Source organism: Mizuhopecten yessoensis, unplaced genomic scaffold (assembly GCF_002113885.1).
Source record: "Mizuhopecten yessoensis strain PY_sf001 unplaced genomic scaffold, ASM211388v2 scaffold7635, whole genome shotgun sequence".
NCBI classification, from domain to species: Eukaryota; Metazoa; Mollusca; class Bivalvia; order Pectinida; family Pectinidae; genus Mizuhopecten; species Mizuhopecten yessoensis.
The window spans coordinates 485,742-499,498 of NW_018407146.1; the positions used below are offsets into that span (position 1 = coordinate 485,742).

The window sequence follows — 13,757 nt, forward strand, 5'->3', positions numbered from 1 at the left end:
GTATCTTCCTGTAAAACGCAGCGTGGTTCAAATTATCTCCCTGTAAAACACAGTGCGAGTCAAAGTATCTCACTGTAAAACACAGCGTGGGACAAAGTATCTCTAATTAGAAAACAGAATGAGTCAAACACAGCGTGTGTCAAAGTATCTCCCTGTAAAACGCAGCGTGTTTCAAAGTATCTCCCTGTAAAACGCAGCGTGTTTCAAAGTATCTCCCTGTAAAACGCAGCGTGTTTCAAGGTATCTCCCTGTAAAACACAGCGTGGGACAGGGTATCTCCCTGTAAAACGCAGCGTGGTTCAAATTATCTCCCTGTAAAACACAGTGCGAGTCAAGGTATCTCACTGTTAAACGCAGCGTGTTTCAAAGTATATCCCTGTAAAACACAGCGTGTGTCAAAGTATCTCCCTGTAAAACACAGCGTGTTTCAAAGTATATCCCTGTAAAACACAGCGTGGGACAAAGTATCTCCCTGTAAAACACAGCGTGGGTCAAAATATCTCCCTGTAAAACACAGTGCGGGTCAGAGTATCTCCCTGTAAAACACAGTGCGAGTCAAAGTATCCCCCTGTAAAACACAGCGTGGGACAAAGTATCCCCCTGTAAAACACAGCATGGGACAAAGTATCTCCCTGTCAAACACAGCGTGTGTCAAAGTATATCCCTGTAAAACACATCGTGGGTCAAAATATCTCCCTGTAAAACACAGTGCAAGTCAAAATATCTCCCTGTAAAACACAGCGTTGGACAAAGTATCTCCCTGTAAAACACAGTGCGAGTCAAAGTATCTCCCTGTAAAACATCTCCCTGTAAAACACAGTGCAAGTCAAAATATCTCCCTGTAAAGTATCTCCCTGTAAAACACAGCGTGTTTCAAAGTATCTCCCTGTAAAACACAGCATGGGTCAAAGTATCTTCACTGTAAAACACAGCGTGAGACAAAGTATCTCCCTGTAAAACACAGTGTGAGTCAAAGTATCTCCCTGTAAAACATCTCCCTGTAAAACACAGTGCAAGTCAAAACATCTCCCTGTAAAACACAGCGTTGGACAAAGTATCTCCCTGTAAAGCACAGCATGGGACAAAGTATCTCCCTGTCAAACACAGCATGGGTCATAGTATCTTCCCTGTAAAACACAGCGTGGGACAGGGTATCTCCCTGTAAAACGCAGCGTGGGACAAAGTATCTCCCTGTCAAACACAGTGCGAGTCAAAGTATCTCCCTGTCAAACAAAGCATGGGTCAAAGTATCTTCCCTGTAAAACCCAGCGTGAGACAAAGTATCTCCCTGTAAAACACAGCATGGGACAAAGTATCTCCCTGTCAAACACAGCCTGGGTCAAAGTATCTTCCCTGTCAAACACAGCGTGAGAAAAAGTATCTCCCTGTAAAACACAGCGTGAGAAAAAGTATCTCCCTGTAAAACACAGCGCGAGTCAAAGTATCTCCCTGTAAAACATCTCCCTGTAAAACACAGTGCAAGTCAAAATATCCCCCTGTAAAACACAGCGTTGGACAAAGTACCTCCCTGTAAAACACAGTGCGAGTCAAAGTATCTCCCTGTAAAACATCTCCCTGTAAAACACAGTGCAAGTCAAAATATCTCCCTGTAAAACACAGTGCGAGTCAAAGTATTGTAAAACACAGTGTGGATCAAAGTATCTTCCTGTAAAACACAGTGTAGGTCAAAATATCTTCCTGTAAAACACAGGGTGGGTCAAAATATCACCCTGTAAAACACAGTGTGGATCAAAGTATCTTCCCTGTAAAACACAGCGTGGGACAAAGTATCTCCCTGTCAAACACAGCGTGTGTCAAATTATCTCCCTGTAAAACACATCGTGGGTCAAAATATCTCCCTGTAAAACACAATGCGAGTCAAAATATCTCCCTGTAAAACACAGCGTTGGGCAAAGTATCTCCCTGTAACACACAGCGAAAGTATCTCCCTGTGAAACACAGCATGGCTCAAAATATCTCCCTGTAAAACACAGCGTGTGTCAAAGTATCTCCCTGTAAAACACAGCATTGGTCAAAGTATCTTCATGTTAAACACAGCATGGGTCAAAGTATCTCCCTGTAAAACACAGCATTGGTCAAAATATCTCCCTGTGAAACACAGCATGGGTCAAAATATCTCCCTGTAAAACACAGCGTTGGGCAAAGTATCTCCCTGTAACACACAGCGAAAGTATCTCCCTGTGAAACACAGCATGGCTCAAAATATCTCCCTGTAAAACACAGCGTGTGTCAAAGTATCTCCCTGTAAAACACATCGTGTGTCAAAGTATCGCCCTGTAAAACACAGCATGGGTCAAAGTATATCCCTGTAAAACACAGCGTGTGACAAAGTATCTCCCTGTAAAACACAGCATGGGTCAAAATATCTCCCTGTAAAACACAATGCGAGTCAAACTATCTCCCTGTAAAACACAGTGCAAGTCAAAGTATCTACCGGTAAAACACAGTGCGAGTCAAAGTATCCACACAGGGTGGGTCAAAATATCACCCTGTAAAACGCAGTGTGGATCAAAGTATCTTCCCTGTAAAACACCGCGTGAGACAAAGTATCTCCCTGTAAAACACAGCATTGGTCAAAATATCTCCCTGTAAAACACAATGCGAGTCAAACTATCTCCCTGTAAAACACAGTGCAAGTCAAAGTATCTACCTGTAAAACACAGCGCGAGTCAAAGTATCTCCCTGTAAAACACTGTAAAACACAGGGTGGGTCAAAATATCTACCTGGAAAACACAGTGTGGATCAAAGTATCTTCCCTGTAAAACACAGCGTGGGACAAAGTATCTTCCCTGTAAAACACAGCGTGAGACAAAGTATCTCCCTGTGAAACACAGCGTGGGACAAAGTATCTCCCTGTCAAACACAGCGTGGGACAAAGTATCTCCCTGTCAAACACAGCGTGGGACAAAGTATCTCCCTGTCAAACACAGCGTGGGACAAAGTATCTCCCTGTCAAACACAGCGTGGGACAAAGTATCTCCCTGTCAAACACAGCGTGGGACAAAGTATCTCCCTGTAAAACACAGTGCGGGTCAAAGTATTTCCCTGTAAAACACAGTGCGAGTCAAAGTATCTCGCTGTAAAACACAGTGCGAGTCAAAGTATTGTAAAACACAGTGTGGATCAAAGTATCTTCCCTGTAAAACACAGCGTGAGACAAAGTATCTTCCCTGTAAAACACAGCGTGAGACAAAGTATCTCCCTGTGAAACACAGCGTGGGACAAAGTATCTCCCTGCAAAACACAGTGCGAGTCAAAGTATCTCGCTGTAAAACACAGTGCGAGTCAAAGTATCTCGCTGTAAAACACAGTGCGAGTCAAAGTATCTCCCTGTGAAACACAGCATGGCTCAAAATATCTCCCTGTAAAACACAGCGTTGGGCAAAGTATCTCCCTGTAACACACAGCGTTGGTCAAAGTATCTCCCTGTAACACAAAGCGTTGGTAAAAATATCTACACGTAAAACACAGCGTGGGTCAAAGTATCTCCCTGTATCACACAGCGTTGGTCAAAATATCTCCCTGTGAAACACAGCATGGGCCAAAATATCTCCCTGTAAAACACAGCATGGGTTAAAGTATCACCCTGTAAAACACAGCGTGGGTCAAAGTATCTCCCTATAAAACACAGTTCCCTGTAAAACACAGTGCGGGTCAAAGTATTTCCCTGTAAAACACAGTGCGAGTCAAAGTGTCTCCCTTTAAAACACAGTGCGAGTCAAAGTATCTCCCTGTGAAACACAGCATGGGTCAAAATATCTCCCTGTAAAACACAGCGTGGGTCAAAATATCTCCATGTAAAACACAGCGTGGGTCAAAGTATCTCCCTGTAACACACAGCGTGGGTCAAAATATCTCCATGTACAACACAGCGTGGGTCAAAGTATCTCCCTATAAAACACAGCGTTGGTCAAAATATCTTCCTGTAAAACACAGCTTGGGTCAAAATATCTCCATGTACAACACAGCGTGGGTCAAAGTATCTCCCTATAAAACACAGCGTTGGTCAAAATATCTCCCTGTAAAACACATCGTGGGTCAAAGTATCTCCCTATAAAACACAGTGCGAGTCAAAGTATCTCCCTGTAAAACACAGGGTGGGCCAAAATATCTACTGTAAAACACAGCGTGGGTCAAAGTATCTCCCTGTAAAACACAGCATGGGTCAAAGTATCTCCCTGTAAAACACATCGTGTGTCAAAGTATCTCCCTGTAAAACACAGCATGGGTCAAAGTATCTCCCTGTAAAACACAGCGTGGGACAAAGTATCTCCCTGTCAAACACAGCGTGTGTCAAAGTATCTCCCTGTAAAACACAGCGTGTGTCAAAGTATATCCCTGTAAAACACAGGGTGGGCCAAAATATCTACTGTAAAACACAGCGTGGGTCAAAATATCTCCCTGTAAAACACAGTGCGAGTCAAAGTATCTCCCTGTAAAACACAGCGTGGGTCAAAGTATCTCCCTGTAAAACACAGCATGGGTCAAAGTATCTTCCCTGTAAACCACAGCGTGGGTCAAAGTATCTCCCTGTAAAACACAGCATGGGTCAAAGTATCTCCCTGTTAGCGTGGGTCAAAATATCTCCCTGTAAAACACAGTGCGAGTCAAAGTATCTCCCTGAAAAACACAGCATGGGTCAAAGTATCTCCCTGTAAAACACAGCGTGTGTCAAAGTATCTCCCTGTAAAACACAGCATGGGTCAAAATATCTCCCTGTAAAACACAGCGTTGGTCAAAATATCTCCCTGTAACACACAGCGTTGGTCAAAGTATCTCCCTGTAACACACAGCGTTGGTCAAAATATCTACCTGTAAAACACAGCGTGGGTCAAAGTATCTCCCTGTAACACACAGCGTTGGTAAAAATATCTACCTGTGAAACACAGCATGGGTCAAAATATCTCCCTGTAAAACACAGCATGGGTTAAAGTATCACCCTGTAAAACACAGCGTGGGTCAAAGTATCTCCCTGTAACACACAGCGTTGGTAAAAATATCTACCTGTAAAACACAGCGTGGGTCAAAGTATCTCCCTGTAAAACACAGCATGGGTCAAAGTATCTCCCTATAAAACACAGTGCGAGTCAAAATATCTCCCTGTAAAACACAGCGTGGGTCAAAGTATCTCCCTGTAAAACACAGCATGGGTCAAAGTATCTCCCTGTAAAACACAGCGTGGGTCAAAGTATCTCCCTGTAAAACACAGTGCGAGTCAAAGTGTCTCCCTTTAAAACACAGTGCGAGTCAAAGTATCTCCCTGTAAAACACAGCATGGGTCAAAGTATCTCCCTGTAAAACACAGGGTGGGCCAAAATATCTACTGTTAAACACAGCGTGGGTCAAAGTATCTCCCTGTAAAAGACAGTGCGAGTCAAAGTGTCTCCCTTTAAAACACAGCGTGGTTCAAAATATCTCCCTGCAAAACGGCATGTCTTCCTAGGGCAGGCCTATTGATTTTAAATGTTATATTTATACCTACCTTCAACTGAATTGAAGATAAGATCAATTCAATTGAAGATATCCTCTGTTGAATTGCATCTATCTTTGAATAATAGAACAGATATCTTCAATTGTTTGCACCTGTCTCGAAGATGTATTAGTTAAGTGTTCCATGAACCATCCTGATATCAGTGAACGGTCCTTTGTAAACATATATAATGTTTTGGCTTGCTTTTCTTAAGAACTGTTGTGATAATAACCTTGACTTTAAAAGAACATAGTTTAAATCCACAAAGAAACATTCGTCTATATCGGGACATGGTGAAGGGATGTGTGTGTGTGTGTGTGTGTGTGTGTGTGGGCGTGTGTGAGTGAATGAGGGTGTGTCTGTGTGTTATCGAGTTGTCTTTCTTGGAATGCTGGATAATACAAATGTTTACCGCAAAGAAATAATACAAACATATCTTCATGAAAGCTAACAAGGCTGTACAATCAAAATTAGTCAGTTCACGCAATAATACATCTGTTCTTTTCAAGTTTGAATGAAGGGAGATAACTGCAAAACGTATTCAGTATACTGATTACAAGAATCCCCTATGCCTAACATTGTAATTAAGTACAGGAATATGTTTCCTCCGCCAAGATTATGACATTGATAAATAATTTCTGAAAAGGAAATGATACATTGCGGGACATCTATGGGAAATAACAATGATGAAATAAACAAATGTAATCAACAAGTGTTCCGAGTGTCAACTTTCAACATAACTCTGGACCTCCATCGCTATCTGTTCCACAGAAGTATCCTGGCCTAACTTTGCTGCTGGTATGTCTAAACTGATGTCAAGGGGAGGCTACTCATAGAGGAAAAATGGCAGTCCAATGGGACAGGGATCTAAAACGTAATCGCTGTTAATGTATGAAATCTAATGTGTAATTAAAATTCTTCGATTCTTGATTTTATTTATAGTGATTTGTTATCATTTTTCGCCTTCAGGAAATCCTAGCCAGCACAATGTTCACTAACAACACAATACATTTGTCAAAGGAGTGGCATTCAAATCTGGTAGGGAATGTTGAGATGAAAGCTAGTTCTACTGGAAAAAGATTCTTGAAAATCACAAATAGAAAGCAATGAAGATGAGAAATGGTGTCTATGGTGGATCAAGACCGAATCTATGTAAAATCAAAGAACCATATTTCTACAGTCACACTTTTTTTCCGCCCCAGAAAAACAAACAAACAATGTAATCATTTTACCGCTTGTGCTTTAATAACCTGTATACGATGTATGCCAGCTGAAATAACAATCAAAACATTCGCCATTAAAATCGCTTGATTTAACTCATCTGCCTGATGAACAAATGAGCTTATGGCATGATCCGCCGTCCATCGGCTTCCGTCTCTCGTCTGGCACCTTTTCACTAAAGAAAATCTACTAGAATGGCTAAATAAATTTTCAATGATTTGGTGTAGAGCATAACTGGGCTAAGATGGCTCAACTTGTATAACTGAAGGTGTGGTAACCTTTTGGGCAGAGTTGGTCTGGAATATCTTGGGTCAAGGAGAATTAGCGTTGCATAAATGGAGGTTGTGGCCTTTTGGGGAAGATGAACAGTGCCCGATAGAGTAAATATACATAAATCCTTAAGAATCATATTCTTGAAATAGGGGTAAAGAGATTTTAACTATACTGAGGGCATACAAACGTCACCCAGGGCACAAAAATAACACTAAAGGCATATACATGACATTCAGTGTATAGAAATGTCACTCGGGGTACAGAAATGTACCTCTGGGTATAGAACTAGAAATGTCACTCATGGCATAGAAATAACACTTATGGTGTAGAAATGTCATTCAGGATATAGAAATGACACTCAGTGCATATATATATAACACATATATAAACGAATTATCACTCTCGATAAAAAAATAATGTTCAGGGTACAGAAATGATACTCAGGGCATATAAATGTCACTCGGGGCATACAAATGTCACTTAGGCCGTACAAATAACACTAAGGGCTAAGATATAACACTCATGGTAAAAAACTGTGCATAGAAATAAAACCCTCTGTGCATAGAAATAACACTCATGGTATAGAAATGTCATTCATGATATAGAAATGACACTCAGTGCATATATATAACACTCAGGGCATAGACATGTCACTCACGGCATAGAATTATCATTCACGATAACGAAATAATGCTCAGGGCTTAGAAATGTCACTCGGGGCATCCAAATGTCACTCAGGGCTTACAAATAACACTCAGGACATAGATATAACACTCATGGTAAAAAAATGCTCTGGGCATAAACATAAAAAAAAAACGCTGGGCATAGAAATAACACCAATGGTGAAAAAATGACATTCAGGATATAGAAATGACACTCAATGCATATATATAACAATCAGGGCATAGACATATCACTCAGGACATAGAAATAACACTCATGGTACAGAAATGACACTCAGTGCGTATATATAACACTCAGGGCATAGACATGTCACTCAGGGCATAGAAATATCACTCACGATAACGAAATAATGTTCATGGTACAGAAATGTCACTCAGTGCGTATATATAACACTCAGGGCATAGACATGTCACTCAGGGCATAGAAATATCACTCACGATAACAAAATAATGTTCAGGGTACAGAAATGTCACTCAGTGCATATAAATAACACTCATGGCATCGAAATAATACTCAGGGCAACAAGAACATGTCTTACAGCTTCATGTAGCTTGTCGACAAAAGCGACATCGGCATCTTAGTCATCAGTTCTAAACAACATGTCCAAAGATCATTTACAATCACTACAAGATGAAATGCAATAAATGCTTAATGAGATAGAACAATTTGAAGAGATTTCTCCTGATGATGGGAAAGGTAACCCGCCAACGAAAGAAAGAGAAGTCACCCCCGTCACACTGCTAACAGAATTCTTGGAGTTGGCTAGCTTGTTCTGGTGCCACTATTGATGGAAACACGATACTTAAGGACGACCACAATAGCAACGACCAGAGAAATAGAGTACGCGTTACAGACAGCGATTCCCACTCAGGATACATTAGCTGAACGTTTTCGAGTCCAGTGATATCATTTGAATTAATAAACCGAAGGTTAAGTTGTTATTCACATTAAAACTTAATGTGTATCGCCAAAGTTGTGTATATTTAAATCATCATTAGATCTAAGTTGCAATATGACAATAAACGATAAAAAGAGTAAACATTGTAAAATATATATGACATGCCTTATAGCTATCGACCAATGCTTAAGCCCTCGGTCTGATATTTGGTCATCAGACTTATATGCCATGTGGTATTGATGTATTACATAATATTCCTATAGAGTATGTATTTGATATAATAATAATAATAACACTTTCACGTTTCAACAAGGAAATTGTATTTAATGCATCTCCTGTAATAATTATGTAAAACTTTTTTTTCTGTGAAATTTAAGGACAAGTAAGGTCGAATAGGCAGGAAAATTAACTGCTAAAAAATCACTTTTTCACATCTTAAGGTTCAAGTTCATTTATTTCCTTAAGCTTTACAGCTCATCAGTTGTGTATATATACAGTGTAACATAAAGTGAACAATTAAACAACAATACACATACACACACTGTCTAAACATTGTCTTCAGGTTGGTAAGTATGGAATATGAGAAGTTCTTTTTCTTTTCTTTTTTATTGGTTGTGTAAAAAGAACTTCTCATAACACATACACACCACTTCCACACCTACTCATAGAAGTGTCGAGAGATATCTTGCACTGCTAAATATGATGTAATTAATAATAGAAAAATATTTGATGATAAGGACATAATAATGCATTACTGACAAACACTAGATACACAATTGACTTAATTCAGTTCATTTTTCGTCTTCTACTGGCGATTCTTACATATTTGGCCAAATGAGTTATTTATTTTTTATTTTCTGTGGATAACAACTTAATGAATTTACACATACTTGTATGTCTGATATAGAAAGGTTTAATAAATGAATTGCGTAAATCGGAATAAAATGGACATTTAAGAACAAAATGAAATTCGTCCTCTACATCAATGTGTGATATTGTATTGTGCATTCCGTTCCACTTTTTTCAATAAATATTACAATTAGAATATGAAGTTAAGTATTATAAATATAGTAGCAAACCACAAATAAATAAAATATGTATGTCAAATATAAATACCCTTTGTCAAGTAATGCTGTTTTTACATTACCTAAGCTCGGTAATGTAAAAACAGCATTGCTTGACAAAGGGTATTCCCCTCGCAATACATGCGATCACGTGATAGCGTTCTAGTATCACGTATGTGTGCAGTCATAACAGACGATACTATATTGACATCATGTTTAATTGAATTGCATCTGAAAGAGTATAACCTCTATTACTAATTGGAATGTTAATTTTATTCAACGATGTAAAAAACACGTCAACAAACATGTAATTTAATAAAACATATAGCAGGGTTCATACGTAAACAGTAAAAGCTATAAATAGGTTTGATTCACCCCCGCATGATAAACTTGCATGACTCATGTGTAAAAAACATAAGATATAAAATCATCGTAAATAATATTAAAACCAGCAATTTTCAGTCCATGAAAAAGGAGGCACGAGTGTTGATGTTAAAATACAATTAAACTAGGGCAGTTAAGTAAAAACCCACACGGTTGTAGCATTGTGTATATGAAACATGTTTACACGCTGTTTACAAATATAACTCAGGAATGGCTACCAGCCCTGTGTGTTTATGAATAATTCCTCAGCAACATTTTACTTATAGCTCATCTCCGCATACTTTCAGGACACTAAAAACAGACATTCAAGCGATCCAAACTATTACGGTTCATATTTTTCTAAATAATTCAATTAACAGTGTACAAACCATAGAGGCCTACTGCGCAGTAAGTCTATAAGTACTGATTAAACGTCAGACCAGTCACTGTCAATCTGTATTTCGACACATCCTGTTGTTTGTCTTTATTTCTACATATCTAAAAGCTCCAAAAGTAATAAATATGTTTTACACCAAAAGATATATGAAAAGATACTCACAGTCTAATCACCAGAGTCCAGCTCCACAGATCTCGATACAGAGATTGTCGGAGTGTTTGGGGATTTTCAATGTAGGGGATTCCCCGCCACCTTTGTTAAGGATCCATGTGCAAACGTCAAAAAGTGTAATTATTCATTGAAAACTTTCTCCGGTAAGAACAAAGCTTAAAATGTAGATTATTTCTAAAAAAGAATAATATATTTGTGTGAAGTACATTTATGAAAAGTAATAAAGATGATATTTAAATAAATCAACAACAGTTTTCTAAGTGAAAAACGTAACGGGATTGAATTAGTAAGATTCGAACCCTAAATCCATAAAGAACTTAAGGAGAGGTTAACGTATTTAAGATAAAACAGGTCTATTGTATTTGTATTTTTGTATTGCTTATTTTTTTTATTTTTGATTACTTGAATTATTGTGTGCGTTAAGTGTTAATGCGTCATGATCGTGTGTTTTCCACTAGTGTGTTTCACAGATTATACTCATTATCCATCAGGTATGTAGTTACATAAGTAATATATGTGTTGCTCTACTGTAATAAGCCTCTCTCTCATTTCTATGTGGTGAAATTTACCAAACCCCTTGTCAATTCTCCAATAACCGCCATTATTTCATTTATTTATCTATTATCAATGTTAATATAACATCGTTACGTAATAAGATTGATGTGTTGGAGACTGAATTTTAAGATAATGATATCCTCTGTTTCACTGAAACTCATTTAAATTATACTATCTCGAACAGCAGACTTAAGTTAAGCTCTCACCCTAAGGAAATAAAGAAGCGGTGGACTTGGTGGTGGAGTATTAGTATATACCAACAATGATCTTGTTGTTGACAGACCTATTGATCTAGAGAGCAGTAATAATGGATTCATTGTATCAGAAGTTCAAAATTCTAATAAAAATATATTGTGTGTTGTGTTTACAGACCGACCAATTCAAGGGCTGGCTTTTGGAATGTATTCTACTCAATGGTATAATATATAAAAATCTCGATTCAATTAATAATTAGGCTAATAAATGGTATATAAATTTTAACCCTAACAAAACAGTAGGGCTTACTGTTTCCAGAAGAAATGTTCACCACCCACCTATCACTTTTAATAATCCCATCATAACTTATAGTGAATCTTATAAGCACTTAGGTCTAAATTTAAATAAACCTGGGACATGGAACAATCATATTAATATAACTTGTGAAAAAGCATATGCAAGATTTAATCTTCTCTGAATGTTTTTTTTTAAGTTGATAGAAAAACTCTTGAACAAGATATAAATCTTTTATAAGACCTATATGAGAATATGCTGACGTTGTCTGGAATAACTGTTCTATAACCCAAATTAATTAAATTGAAAATATTCAATTAGAAGCCATGATAATAATTAGTGGTCTACGTAAACGTACATCTCATTGCTAATTATATAATGAATCCGAATTTGACAAGCTACAAGTTAGAAGAAACAGTCACAGTCTGATACTACTATACAAATTATTAACCACATGACACCAAATTATCTTTATGAAATAATAGAACGTTTAACTAATTAAAATCAAAATTATACTTATAAAATAAGAGATCACAGATACTTTCAAATACTATTTGCCAGAACAAATTTCTTTCAAAATAGTGTTTTTCCCTTACACAATGAAATAACAGAATCACTCTCCTTGTCAACTTATAAAAGTTGTCATCCTCCTACGATGATAATGTTATATATATGCTTAACTTTTATTATACCAGCTAAAACATTGAGTAAGTAATCTTAATTATGTTAAGCATTGTGATCACCTTATTGATAACTATCAATGTACCTGTGGACATCAATCTGAGGGTGTTCTTCATTACTCCATCATTTTTTAATATATAACAGAATTGGCTACATTTCAGCTAATATACTGATTAAAGGGAGTCATTTACTCTCCATCGATGACAATCAATGCATACTAGATCATGTATCTACATGCATCCTTAGTCCTAAAAAGTTGATGTAGTTATTATTCTAGCAAATTACATTATGTCTAAATACCCATGTTGACCTACACAGACTCTTTGTACATCTTATAACCTTTTCTAATTACATGTCTGTAATCTTCTATAGTAATCAAATCTATTTAGAGTGTTACATATCAATGTACTATCTGTGAGTAGGTTATTACTTTACATCTGATGCTATTTACACTGCCAGAAGATAGACATGTTTGTATACAGAGACTAGTATCATTTATAGTTGTGTGTTATTATAAGTGTATATTTAGAGTTGTACGAGGGTGTATCAGTGAGTGTATCAACATGTGTATGTGTGTAGGTATATCCATTGTGTTTACCCTTGTGAACTAGTTTTAGATCGATAATGCATATTATATATAATGGTTTATATCAATATATGTCTATAATGAGTACTTAGGGTGTGAGTGATGAATCTGTGTGTAACTAGTATCTGTGTTTTTATACATGAGAATGTATTGTGTGTATTTAGGGAAGTGAGTATTTGTGTTAAATGGTATTGTACAATCTGTGTGTAACTAGTATCTGTGTTTTTATACATTAGAATGTATTGTGTGTATTTAGGGAAGTGAGTATTTGTGTTAATTGGTATTGTACAATAGTGTGGAACTATCATTGTGTATGGTTGTAATTGTTATACCTTTACATATCTTAACTTTCTACAGTTTATGTTATTGCATTCTCAAGTTACAGTTTTTCAAACCTCAATAAATTTAACAATTCGACTCACTATTACCAAAACTAATCATACTCTTAAAAAGTCAATCTGTATTACCTGTCCATCATAACTCCTGTGTTGAATGTACTTGTACCACATCCTGTAACCGGAAATGTTGTACCACATCCTGTAACCGGAAGTGGAGAAGACTTACAAAGGATTATGCCTTGCGTCTCATCCTTTTATTTTGGAAACAATAAATTATCTTAAATTGAAAAAAAAACGAAAAACATTGTAGAATACTCTAGTGTTTTGCCTACAGCGAGACGGGGATCCTTAAATTGTCCACATAAAGATATAGTTTTAGGGTTTAGCTGTGCGGGATATTTAACATTGCCATGAACACCAAGTGGATCCCGAAGGGTTAAAGTGGGGTTAACACATTGTTTTTCTACAAGTGCACTTTTTTTGCATACAATGTACTGACTACCCAATACTTGTTTACTGTTATGACGCTCGGGAAGATTTGATAA

The 13,757-nt window shown here is 37.4% G+C and overlaps 1 protein-coding gene across 1 annotated transcript in view; it reads right to left on the bottom strand.

Moving 5' to 3' along the window:
- LOC110454032 (serine/threonine-protein kinase sck1-like) overlaps window positions 1–10,640 on the bottom strand; it is a 22,065-nt gene extending 11,425 nt beyond the window's left edge. The window contains exon 1 of the mRNA XM_021503352.1: window positions 10,555–10,640. The gene's annotated coding sequence lies outside the window, so the exon portion shown is untranslated. The remainder of the gene's footprint in view (window positions 1–10,554) is intronic.
- Window positions 10,641–13,757: the final 3,117 nt, after the last annotated feature.